This window comes from Bombyx mandarina, chromosome 10 (assembly GCF_030267445.1).
Source record: "Bombyx mandarina strain Sakado chromosome 10, ASM3026744v2".
Lineage (NCBI taxonomy): Eukaryota > Metazoa > Arthropoda > Insecta > Lepidoptera > Bombycidae > Bombyx > Bombyx mandarina.
The window spans coordinates 466210-479521 of record NC_143217.1 but is presented as its reverse complement, the minus strand read 5'-3'; the positions used below and the strand labels follow the sequence as shown (position 1 = coordinate 479521).

The 13312-nt window shown below is 34.3% G+C and overlaps 2 protein-coding genes across 2 annotated transcripts in view; one reads left to right on the top strand and one right to left on the bottom strand.

Annotated features, from left to right (window-relative positions):
• The window catches only part of LOC114241608 (protein tiptop), a 367727-nt gene extending 363853 nt beyond the window's left edge, over positions 1 to 3874 (bottom strand). Inside the window, exon 1 of the mRNA XM_089730104.1 lies at positions 3667 to 3874. The gene's annotated coding sequence lies outside the window, so the exon portion shown is untranslated. The remainder of the gene's footprint in view (positions 1 to 3666) is intronic.
• Positions 3875 to 4072: 198 nt separating this feature from the next.
• LOC114249656 (uncharacterized) overlaps positions 4073 to 13312 on the top strand; it is a 48371-nt gene continuing 39131 nt past the window's right edge. Inside the window, exon 1 of the mRNA XM_028183295.2 lies at positions 4073 to 4208. The gene's annotated coding sequence lies outside the window, so the exon portion shown is untranslated. The remainder of the gene's footprint in view (positions 4209 to 13312) is intronic.

Genomic DNA, 13312 nt, shown 5'->3' with positions numbered 1-13312 from the left:
CTACTGAGCTTCACGGCAGAAATAGGCAGGGTGGTGTTGCCTACCCGCGCGGACTTACAAGAGGTCCTACCACCAGTAAAAACCTTACAACGTGAGCGTCAACTACCTTGAGACATGAGGTTGAATCCTCGATTGTATTGGCTGCCCACTGAGTTTCTCATCGGGTCTTCTCAGTGGGTCGCGGTTCCATTGCTCTCGTTTGGGCTAGTGTTAGCAAATTTGCCAGGCTGTGACCCGCGGGCTCGCTTACACGTCCGGTGAAGCTTATATAACCCATGATATACCAGCTTCATTATTATTATTTTTTACAATTACAATTTAAAAATAATACTAGTGTAACGGCTGCTCCACTCTTCTATAACACAAGTACAGTGCGTTTTCATCAGAAATTACCCCGAAGTATATATATTTTTTTGGTTTATTAGCTATATACGGGCGATCAGCTCACTCACGACACATCTGAAGTTAAGTGGCTACCGGAGCCCCCAGCACAAAGTGAATAGTGCCGTTGAGACACAAGACCGAAACCTAGAATGCATTAGTGCAAAAACTGATCTATCCTTTAAATGGGTACGTATGATTACTTCCAGCCAGTAATGCTGAAATTTTCAGCACTAACAAGCGAAAAATTCAGAAATTAAATTCTGAATCTTCAATTGTTCATGTTTCTAGAATATCTTTTTCTAGACTTTGTGGTTTTAAAAACGAATTTGTCACATAAATTTGAGATAGGATATTTTACATAACATCGACCTAAAATTTTTCAGTTTTCAAAATAGTGTAAACGATCAACTGATAGAAGATAAAGCAGAACCTTTTCAAAGGCACCGCAAAATATCATTCAATATTAAAATCAAGTCACCTAAAAAGCCATCGACAAGAAAACTTGTAAAATACAGAACTTGCTGAAATTCTCCCGAAAAAAAAAAAAAACAAAAACAACGTTACACCACCGCCAATTCATTAAAACTTTCCCCCGGAGATGACCTTAACAACTGCCTGTGTTTGTACCGTGATGGTAGGAATTCTCCGAGCTGCTTCCACTGACGCGACAACGAGCCAACTTAGATTGGGCCATAACAGCACCCTCAATCTAAAGACTAAGAGATGAGGCGTGCTCGAAATGAGAATTTTCTTTTTTGACGAAAATAATCTAATCTTGGATGATTTTGTTAATAAATAAAAAGCAAGATAGCTTAATTTTTTCGCTTCGTTGATACGCTACGCTGGCGAGGCCGGGCCGTACGTGTATGTCGGTATGAGGGAATACTTTGAGAAAGGATATTTGGGACACGAGCTCATCCACTGCTTCCTTTACTCCAGACTTACAACCGCTGGTTATTTCGATTGTAAAAATCTATGAATTAGAAATTATGACGTTGGATACGAAAGCTCTGATTAAAACGTATTGACGTAAGAATCATATAGGAATATTATTAATAAATTTCATCTTTGTAATTAGATTTGCCGCAAGAATGGTACGTTGTTAATTAGTGTTAGACATCAATAATTAGATTTTTTGTTCATAATTTATATAAACAGGCAAATGTGTTTACAGCCTACCTAATGCTTAGGCCATATCGTATGCCGCTCATTTGGAGATACGAGGGGATAATCGCTTGATTGTTTTTCGGTAGGAATAGGTAGGACGGTGACAGACACGCTCGATCACCTTTTATTGTAGATGTCGATTATTAAACAATGTACATATGCCCCGTGGAACATGACTTCGAAGTTTGCATCTCTTAATAAACTGACTTTATCTCGTGTAAAGTATACCTAATGAAGATGAGAATTTATTTGGAGAATCAAGTACGAAAATTTAATTATTATCCACTACAACGGAGGGATTTGAAGCGGATTTAAAATACTTGTACCTTCATTTAATATTCTGATAGATTATCAATCCTTTGAAGTGAATATGAACCTGGGGACAAGGAATAAAAAGATCTACAATCCAAGGCGGTTCAACTCACGACATTTCGGATCCTCCCGATCAACTCTTGGTGTTTTTAGGCATTTCAAGCAGCCGTCATCGTTCTCGTCGAACTCGTCGGAGAATTCGACATGCAATTTAACTCACAAACAACAACCCACTGAGTTGCTCACCGGATCTTCTTAGTAGGTCGCGATGCCAACCCGGTTGTCAGATTCAGCAAAGCACTGCTCCTACTGGTGCAGATTTTACCAAAATTATCTCGGGCCGAGTACCGTGAGCTCGCCTATCAGTTAGATAAAGCCTTCGAAATATGTGCTTAAATATGACTCATATCAATTAGAAAGTGGTCACTTGTCGAGTCTATACACCCAGTCACCCCACTTCCGACAGTAAGATACTATGGTTCCTTCCTGAAGAAATTAATACTCAGACATATCAAAGCCAGTTTACCCCACTTCCGTCAAAACGGTTGAAAACTCAAAATCATGGAAAGGGCTCTTCTCTCATGTATAACGATACGATAGTAACTATGGGATGTCACAGATGTAAGTGGCGCCATCTACAGTGCTAGTTTGACACAAATGCAGGGTAGTCGGAAATAATACTGACAGTGCTAAATATCAGTAATCTAATAAAAATTATAATGAAATATATTTAATTTTATTACATGCTGAGTAAATATCATTGACGATCGCAAAATGAAACCTAAAAAGAGACAAGATAAAAAGGTAAGTACATTACTGTTTTATAATATTGATAAAGGTTTTTAGTACGTACATAGAAATTAATTTCTGTCGTGTTTATTGTTTACCCAAGTTACTAGTATTAGTAGTACTAATAGCAGTAGTCTGTCCTTAGGTTATTCGAAAAAATCGCTGTTAGCAATTGCGCATTGGTGCTCACTGTATTTGAAATTTAAATGCTGTTCCCGATTTCCACAACAATTTTATTTAACGGTCGTATCAGTTTAAATTCATCTAATGCCATGATACGTACTTGATTTTTAAATAATGGATTAGTACAATTTTTTTAATTTTGTTTTGAATAATCTGTAAAAGTATTAAGATTGAGGACCATTTTTACTTTGTGACTAGTATCGCCATCTGTTATTGCGTAGACGAACCACCGTTCTTAACTGAGCTGCTTCAGAACAACATCATATTTTAATATGTACATATTTACATTTCTGATCAAATACATTATGTGAGTTTAATTTCATTTTCAAAATCTAGTGTAGCACGTGAAAATTTCATTAAGAAATTCATAATTTAATAGAAAATATACAATAGGAAAAAGAACCAATGCTTAAATTAAAATATAATTACAAGTGATGTCTTTATCTACTTTAAGCACATAGCATGAATAATGGAAGTATTTGGTGATCGATGGTTACTATTGGTTTTCACCATCAAGAAATAGACACCGGCGAAACTCAACCTAGACATGCTTGTTGAGATTTTTCAAGAATAAGAATTCTTCATTTTTTTTTATAATTTTGTGCATAGAGTTTCTGCTTTTGCTTCCTATCTTTTTAGTTTATAATATTATTTATACCTATTTACTTGTGTTGTCAAGTTCGATCAAGTTTTTATTGGGCTTTGAAAAAGAAAATAAAACTTGAACCATTCAGGATGCCGTGAATCGGCATACGTTTCGCGATTTTTATTCTTATTTTTACAATGCTTAATTAAACGAGTGGCTCGCTCGATGCCCATTGTCCGTCTTACCTGAACGATTTGAATCTTGTTCGACGACCGGTTTCTTGCCCCTTATACTCTTTTATTTCCGACTATTTTCATTCCCAATCCACATACATCACACATTTTTTTAAATTACAATTTACCAAAAAGTTGAACACACCGAAAATAAATTTCTAAAAATTGATCTAATAACATTAGTCAGCGATTTTATTACTTCTCAAATTAACTTAGTGTATGTAGTATTGTTTATGGATTTTGTGTATAAAAAGTTGATGTTCGAATTCATTCCGTTTCGTTAGCACGCGATAGTGCGCGCGTTTGAATTTCGCGCCACGCGTACTCGACTTTCGGCGCGTATCGCGTTTCTGCTGCACGGAGCTGTCATTGTGGTGTCCGTCAAACTACGGGGGCGGGCCGGCGAGCGACGCCGAACGCTCTAGCGTCGTCCTCGGCCATCTTCGGCGTTCACCTCTCGCTCTAGACTGTACTTACAAAGTGAACTGAGTCACAATCATGTCGCCGTTGATAATACATACCTTAGTGAATTTTTAAGCTCGTAATATTGAACGGTGAGTTTAGTTATAGGTTTTATCTCTTTTGTTTCTTTGTTTTCTTTTGTTTCAATGTGCAAGCATCTGAATGCAACAATGATTTTAAGGTTTTGTTGCACGAACGTCTGTACCTGTTTGAGGGTTAATCAATTATATTTCTAACTTATAATCACAAGGCTGAGATATAAATAGATTCTATAAATTATTTGGAACCTAACAGAGACTTGTATCGTACAAATAAAGTAAAATTTGATAGATTCAAAACATAACCTCACTTCACGTCACAAATCCGGTCCTACATTGAATCTAGTTTACATAAAATTTATAACAGATGGCGCTGCTAAATAACGCAAAAGATGTTTTTAATCTTTTTACGAACTAAACTGGAGTACTCGACTGATTACTGTATATTACGATTATTATACGACCTAATTACTAGGATGAACCTTTTTAAATGTTATACTAGTGATTGAAGGAACGGTTAATTTGCACCTGTCACGAAGCATTCATGCGTTACGAATTCAAGTATAGGACACTCATTTTTCCAGATGAGTACACCGACCGAGTGAGCAGAGACTTTTCTAGCCATCTGCGACAAAATTGTTTCGTTTTCCGTTTTCAATATCACGTAATAACAATTTTTCACCTTAAACTCTTAAACAATCAAATATAATATTTAAGCAACAACGTCGACTCAATATTTATTTACTTATAATCAAGTAGATATAAATAAAATCATATCTTAAAATAAAAAAATACGAAGTTTGAAACTTTTTAAATCAGACAAATTTTTAATTATACAGAAGATGCACATTAAGATATTTGCTAATAACTTTGACGTCATTGGAACGCGCGTTCCTCAGAAACATGAAGAGGTCTCACTACACTTGCAAAACATATAAGTATCATTTTACTAATACTATATTATTAAAAACTTCTTTATTTATTACCTAATTTAATAATTAAATAATCGAAATGATATCTTAACAAATGCTGTTTCTTTTTGTGTATAAAATATAATGCAGGACAAGCGTGAGATACGTCTCTATTCTACCTGATACTCCCAAAAAACGGGTTTGTAACAAAGTTAAAAAGAAACACCTTATCTGTTTTAAGTGACACATCTTGCTTTTTATATACCTCGATTGATAGAATTGTACAATCTTTATCTACTTTATAAATTTTGTTTGAGATAGTTAACAAAAAATGGCCGTCGCTTGCGAACGCAAACGCGACGGCTGAGATGTCGCGCGGGGCCGCTTGTGACAGATTTACGGCGCGACTGTTCCCCCCGCGTGGGCCTTCCCGCCAAAAATTAAAAACTTCCCATTCTTGATATTTTTTCATACGAATGTGTCTTATTGATTTACGCTTTATTGTTCGTCGATGCTACTAGAACGTACTGTTACAGACTTTATTCTTTTTATTGACTGCATTTTACAAGTTTTAACTAAAATTTATGTTTTGGTTATAATAAAAAATTTCAATAAATATGCAAGTAGGTATCGAATGTTAAGAAATCGATATAAATTAAGAATTTTGGTTGTTCTAGAAAAAAGGGTATAGCGTGTTTTTTTTTTCGAAATAATTTGCACCACGGTAACTAGTCATGTGACTATTGTTAGGTAATCGTCGACATCACGACTAGGGACAGAGACAGGCTACGTAGCGATGCTGCTCATGTCTGAGAAATCTTTCTAAATTTCGTTTAAAGAACCCTGATAATGCCATGGAACATATGAGGCGAAGGGAATTAATTTTCGACCTTGATAGAACACCGTAAAGAAGAATTTTGAATAGGTGGACGAAACCAGTAGTTCAAACGTAAGTAAAAAAAACTGCTTCATAAGTGATATTATATTAAATAGGACATAACAGGATCATCTTAAACAAATAAATCAACTAGTTAAAATACTAAGCTTAAAATACAAATTCAAAATAAAAAAATACAATCAACCATCGCACCAACATAAAGTATCATTGCCCCAATATATGACAAAACGACTCATTAACATTCAAATTATAATACCTAAGCAATGTCATAAAAAAATTATAGAAATAAATTTTAAAAAAATCTAACATAAAACTATCTACTCGCATCCATCGAGACAGCGGTTGAAACAAGAAAAAAAAAACTAAAATTTACGAGCGCCGCCGAACAATGACAGTAATGCATCACTCGTCATAATAGAAAGATTACGTTTGTTCAATGCTAACTGACAGATTTATGTACGTTGCATAATGTGGACTAGTCTGTACTTGCGTGACTATTGTTCGTACCGTGACCGTGAGCTGATGCAAACAACAAAACGCTAAATCCGAAACTTCGACGAAAGTTTCGAAATTATCCGAACCTTTTACTGTTAATGTATTTTATTGTTTAACTCTTTGTTTTTCATTAGCATTTAATTTGAGAATGTAAAGCAAATCTAGTTCCGGAGTTGAAATGTGACGAATTACAAAATCCCGATTCAGTAACGGTGCTTTTAAGTGCCTCAAGCACCGGTCACCGTCCTCGTCGAACCGTCACTTGCGACGAAGGCTCGGTGACTAAATTAATCAACAGACACAGTCCACTGAGTTTCTCGCCGTGTCTTCTCAGTGGGTGGCGTTTCCGGACCGGTGGTAGATTCTGCGAAGCACTGTACTTGCTAGGGCTAGTGTTAACAACACCCCCAGGTTAAAGTCCCGTGAGCTCACCTACTCGCTCGGTTACGCTGGCATAGCCTCGTAAGGCCGCCAGCTTAGGTAAAAAAAAAACCATTATCGTTCTGGACAAGTAAAATCCGCGCCTAAGCGCCCCAATAGTTCCTTAACCGGCACCTGATGGTATTTTGAGTCTTTGTTTCCATCACTGGGCTCAAGCACCGATTACTTTCACTATGTTGTATAAAGAAGAGGGCGGTTGAAAGAAAACAGATATACAACAAAAATACCGGCACAGTTAACTATACTGCTAAAACAGGCTTACTTAAAAACAAAATTTCGTCTGTGATGTAGTATACAAAACAGTATTGTAAACAAACTTTGATATACACAAACGTTACATACAATCGATTGGTTTTTGAACTGTGAAGTCACAGAAATCTTGAGTATTTCAAGGCGAGTACCCAAACTGGTAATTTCGTTTAATTCAACACTTGCTTAAATGATTAGAGACCAATTAATTGTATGCTGGCGCCACTGCAAGATACCTTTAACGGATGTAATGTTTCAAGGCAAACATTAACTACAATATCTTGATACCCAGTATTGCTTAGAAAAATTGATGATTGTGACTGGTTTTTGTCCCAGTCCCACCCAGTTTTCCTTAAATGACTAAACCGTGCTTACTCAGTAGGTCTTACCCTCACACGTTTCAAGTCACCTCATTAATACAACATTATGTCTCTAAAGCCTTGTTCGGACTAGGCGAGTATTTTAGTCGAGTACCGAGTAATTTAGTGGCTAAACTACTTGCTACTGCACAAAAATTGTTCACAATACGGTCCAGTAGAGTACACAAGTGTTTTGCAAGATGAACAGGCTGCAACGCAATAGAGTGAATAAACTGATTAAGCTAATCGTAATGGCTATTTTAGAAGAGGTGGATGAGGAAATTTCTGTGATTAAGAAAAATAAGTTATGGGTACTGTTACACGGCCCTTCTCAAACTTCTTTTTAAAAAAAACACAAAAACTTTTCACGACTAAACTGTCTTTATTAGATTTCACAATTTTACAACACTATTGTTGACTTCTCAAACTTATGTATGCTCGCGACGGCTTCCAGATTCTAACTTATGTATGCTCGCGACGGCTTCCAGATTCTAACTGGTTTTCAATATGATTTGATTTTACATGAAAGCTAAAAATGATGACTCTAATGGAAAACACAGTGAGCTTGTAAACGAGCTGATTAGGGCAAAGCTGCTTTGTAGAGTAGTGTGTAACAGCTCCCCCTTTTTGACGAAGCTTCATCCTCAATAAGATGAAGCGTAGTTAAACGAAAATAATATAAAATTTGAGGAGTCATTACAAAATCATTAAATCATTAAATTGAAAATAGAAAATAAAACAGAAAATATTGAAAATTCGTTCTTAATAATATTTATAAAATTAAAGTTAGGAATTAGTATTAAAATTAACATTACAATGTATGTTTAAACTTGTATAAAACATTCAAAATTAGAATTAGAAAAATTAGAATTACAAGATTATATAAAATATTATTCATGTTTAATATATTATTATTATTATTTATATTAAATAATTAAATCAGAAATTTAAATTTCTGTTTGAAGAGGATTGATCCTTATTATAAATAGTAGATTTATAATTCTGCTTCTGCCTAATTGGCAAAGATTGTACAGACATTTTATCTTCATCATTGGATGATATCTCAGTCATCTCGATAGAATTTGAAACTTTAGATTTTTTATTGGTTGATTTGTGTTATAACATCCGTTAAATATTTGAATACAACATACAGAATTGGACGTTTTGTTTTTAAAATATCTGTAAATCTTATACATTAAAAATAGAAACAAACACACGATAAGGATATAAGTAAACGTAGAATAGTATGAGCCATATTTAATAAAATGAGATTGTTTCTCAATATTATTTAATTCATTTTCTAAATTGTCCATTTGGTGCGTAGCATATTTCAAGGAATCTAGATTTATTTTGCTAATAGAGATTGGCGACAAATGTGGTAAACTTTCATTAAGTATGTCTCTCTTACAACAATCATCGGATGTAATATCAAAGTTTATATTTAAAGGAGATTTAATAATAAAAGAGTAAGAATTCGTTGGTATAAGTTGAATGGTCTTAGAGTAACCGATACAATTGTTTGTTAACTTAAGAATTCCTGTTCCTTCGATAGAATAATCATGGATGACGTCATTACATTTGATAGTAAGTTTACTTTTATTTGATTGAACGTATATCCATTTGTTATTTAGTAGTTTTTGCCAAATATCAATTTGACCATATAAAATTTTAGAAATACATTCAGAGGGCAATGAAAGAATAACCTCTGTTAATAATTTAGATTCACAATTAGGATTACTTACACTTGAGTATATAGTTATTGATTCACATATAGAATAGTTATTGTTTATCATTTTACAATTATCAAAATTATCCAGCATAGCATAATGCAGTCTGTCGTCACTTAAAGCGATGTACGAGTTAGACGGTTTAATTAAAGCGAAAGTGCGATGTGACTCATCGTGAGGTGTAGGTAAAGGTATGTTTTTATAAACAACGAACTTGTCTGGAATTATTAAAGGAATTCGTAATATGAATATGACTTTATTATTATAGAAATAAGAACTAAGCTTAGAAACATCGATCAATGAATGAATATTTTGAATATTTAGGGTGACTGGAAAGTCTAGCCTTTTATTTATTTGATTACTATGCTTAAATAATTCATTATAAAGATCTAAGGGACTAATTACGCTAGGGTGTATGATGTTAACCTTCGAAAATAATATAGAACTTAATGTAGTGTCTAGAAAATTTGAAATAGTTAGTAGAGAACTTTCGATAATATTAAGTAAATTATTTAACTTAGAATTATACAATAATAGATTATCAGTTTTTGTAATTTGAGAAAATATTTCGTTCATTTTATTTATTTGAGAATTCAATTTGATCTCGTTTTGATTAAGTTTGAAGATAGTCGTATTAAATTAAAATTATTTATAGTAGACTTTATTTCTGAAAATAAACACATAGAATAAATTTAGACGTAGAAGTTAGATTGTAGCAGGTTTAATTTCGTTGGTATGATATTTAATTTGTTTACGACTTACTTTTAGGGTCACGTTATGCTTATTGTGAACTTTAGTAATTTTGTAAGGGCCTTTCCATATGGGCGATAGAGCTTTTCTCAATTTATGATGGTGTTTTAAATATACCATATCACCAGCTTTATACAAAATTTCGCGAGAATTTGTATCATAGTATTGCTTAGACCTTTCTTTACTGTTAATAATATTTTGTATCGCTTTTTCGCGACTAAAACGCATTCTATATTGTAATGCGCGAATATATTCGTTATAGGTTGTGTTACTGGTGCTTTCATATAAGGAACTTGGAATGGACGGTTTGTAACCGAATAATAACTCGTGTGGAGTATAATTAGTAGTGCAATGGGGAGTAGTATTATAGGCTAATATTGCAGTAAATAAATAGCAATGCCAATCGTTTTGATTTTCATTAACGAAAGACTTTAAATATTCTTTTAAAGTAGCGTGTGAGCGTTCCAGAGCTCCGTTTGTTTGAGGATGATACGGAGTTGCAAATAAAGCTTTTACTTTTAAAATTTCAGTTAGCTGTTTAAATAATTCTGACGTAAAGCAAGTACCTAGGTCAGTTAAAATGGTTTTTGGAAAACCGAACAAAGACATGAAATGTACGATATTACGAGCTATCTCCTCACTAGTAGAAGTAACCATAGGGTAAGCACTCGTGAATTTGGTTAAATCATCTTGTAAAGTTAGAATAAACTTGAAATTTTGAAAACCTGAGTCGGGCAAAGGGCCTACGACATCTAAGGCTAACCGTTCAAACGGCTTAGTAGATGTAGACGTGATCTCCATCGGAGCTTTATTTGATTTACGTAGAGGTTTGTTAATTTGACAAAGTTTGCAGCTTTTTACATATTGTTCAATATCAGAACGCATACCTTTCCAATAGTACATAGCTTTAATGCGCTTATACATGCGTTGTGATCCTGGGTGACCAGCGATAGGTGAATCGTGGTTTTCCTTTAAAATTTTAGGGACTTCTATTGGAATCGGATAAATTAATTTATTTTTATAAATATGTATTTTGATATTAGTATTATGGAAAACATAGGAAATTATATTATAGACTTTCGTGTAATTTAATTTAGAGAATGGGTCTGAAAAATCTGGTAATGCTAAATCTGTGATATTTTCACACTCTATTAACATATTTCTTAATTTAATTAATAAATTATAAATATCTCTAAAATGAGTCTCTTCGTAATGATGAACTTTAGTGTATAAGAAGTAGAAAGTTTTATTTTTATTTTTAATACTTTTAATTGCAAGAACTTCGCGTTCGGAATTTAGTAACTCTTCAGTATTTTCGAGTTGGTTTAAGATATCCTCGCAGTGAGGTATAGAACAATCAAAATCTAATGAAACTGGGCAAGCGATTGTATTAAATTAAGATAAATGTAGACTTTCAGAACATTCTTCGATAACAGTGTCTGATGTTGGAAGTTTGTTTATAAATTGAAGTTTAAAATATTTTTCATAACTAAGATTGTTCAAATTATTTATATTTATAGCGTTGATAGGGCAACGAGATAAAGCATCGGCGTTAGAGTTAAGACGACCTTGCTTGTAAACTATTTCATAGTCATACTCTTCGAGTTTAAGACGCCAGCGAATGAGCCTACTACCGGGGTCTTTTACATTAAATAACCACACAAGAGGTCTGTGATCTGTTACAATTTTAAATTTGTTGCCGTATAAGTATGGCCTAAAAGTTTTAACAGCAAACAAGATGGCTAAAAGCTCTTTCTCAGTGGTGGAATAGTTGCTTTCGGCTTTGTTTAAAGTGCGTGATGCATACGCTATTGGTTTATCCTTGCCTATTTGACCTTGGGATAAAATTGCGCCAATGGCGTAATTACTTGCATCTGTGGTAACATTAAAAGGTTCTGAAAAATTTGGATATTGAAGTAGAGGGGCAGTAACTAGTTTTTCTTTTAAGAATTCGAATGCGTGTTGCTGTTCCTTGTTCCAAAGGAAGTCAGCATCCTTCCTCAAGAGGGAAGTAAGTGGTTTAGTTAACTTAGAGAAGTTTTCGATAAAACGGCGATAATAACCTATGAGGCCTAAAAATGATTTTATTTCTTTAGGATTTTTCGGAATTGGGAATTGTGAAACGGCCTTGACTTTTTCGGGATTAGGAGAAACACCTTTATCGGTGATAATATGGCCAAGATAAGTGACTTCGTGTCTTAAAAATTCACACTTGTCTGGTTGGAGTTTGAGGTTGAATTGTTGAAATTTATCGAATACCAATTTTAATTTGGTAATGTGCGAGTTAAGATTTTGGCTGTACACGATACAATCGTCCAAATAAATATAACAATGGAGGCCTTGTAGACCTGATAGAACAGTGTTCATAAGACGTTGAAAAGTAGCAGGGGCATTTTTCAACCCAAAAGGCATTCTGGTGAATTCGTAATGTCCAGACATGCTCGAATTAGTGCTAATTGTAAAACCCGTTTTTGGGGCGTCCTGAGCGCTGGTTCGTAATTGGTGAAATCCGCTTGTAAGATCCAGCGTACTAAAATATTTAGAATGACCCAACTGGTCTAGAATGTCTGTAATAAGAGGTAGCGGATAAGTCTCTGAAACGGTAACGTCATTAAGGCGTCGGTAATCTATAACGATTCTCCATTTTCGTTTACCGGAAGCGTCCATTTTCTTTGGCACAACCCAAACCGGAGCGCTCCAGGGTGAAATAGAAGGTCGGATGATGTCTTGTTCTAACATCTTACGAATTTGAGAATCAACCTCCTCTTTGTGACATTCAGGAAAACGATATGACTTAACGTGGATAGGAGGTGCGTTGCCTGTATTTATGGTGTGCTCAATAGCACTTGTGAAAGTTAAAGGTTCACCTTCGATGTGAAAAATATCTGTATATTGTGAACAACACTCTAAAAGAACTTTACGCTCTTCATCATTTAAATGAGAACATCGGATAAGACTTAGAACTTTGTTAATACGATCAGATTTAGAAGTTACATTAGAATTAATATTAAAACAAGATTCGTAATCAAAACATTCACGTTCGAGAGGCGTTAACGTTACGTGATAATCTTTCACTTCGATATCGCTCTCTGTAGTATTTAAAATAGAAATATTTATTTTATTATTTTGTTTGATTGTAACTATGCAATTTGCGACATAAACACCTTCACATAAGGTATGATCTAGAACAAGAGCTTCGTTATTACGAAAAAGCTCGGGCACGTGATTTGACACTGTGCATTCAATGACGGCTTCGGAACGAGCCGGAATGATATAAGTTGGTTGAGTATAAATGATAGGAATAGAATGATTCATTACAGATAAGGAT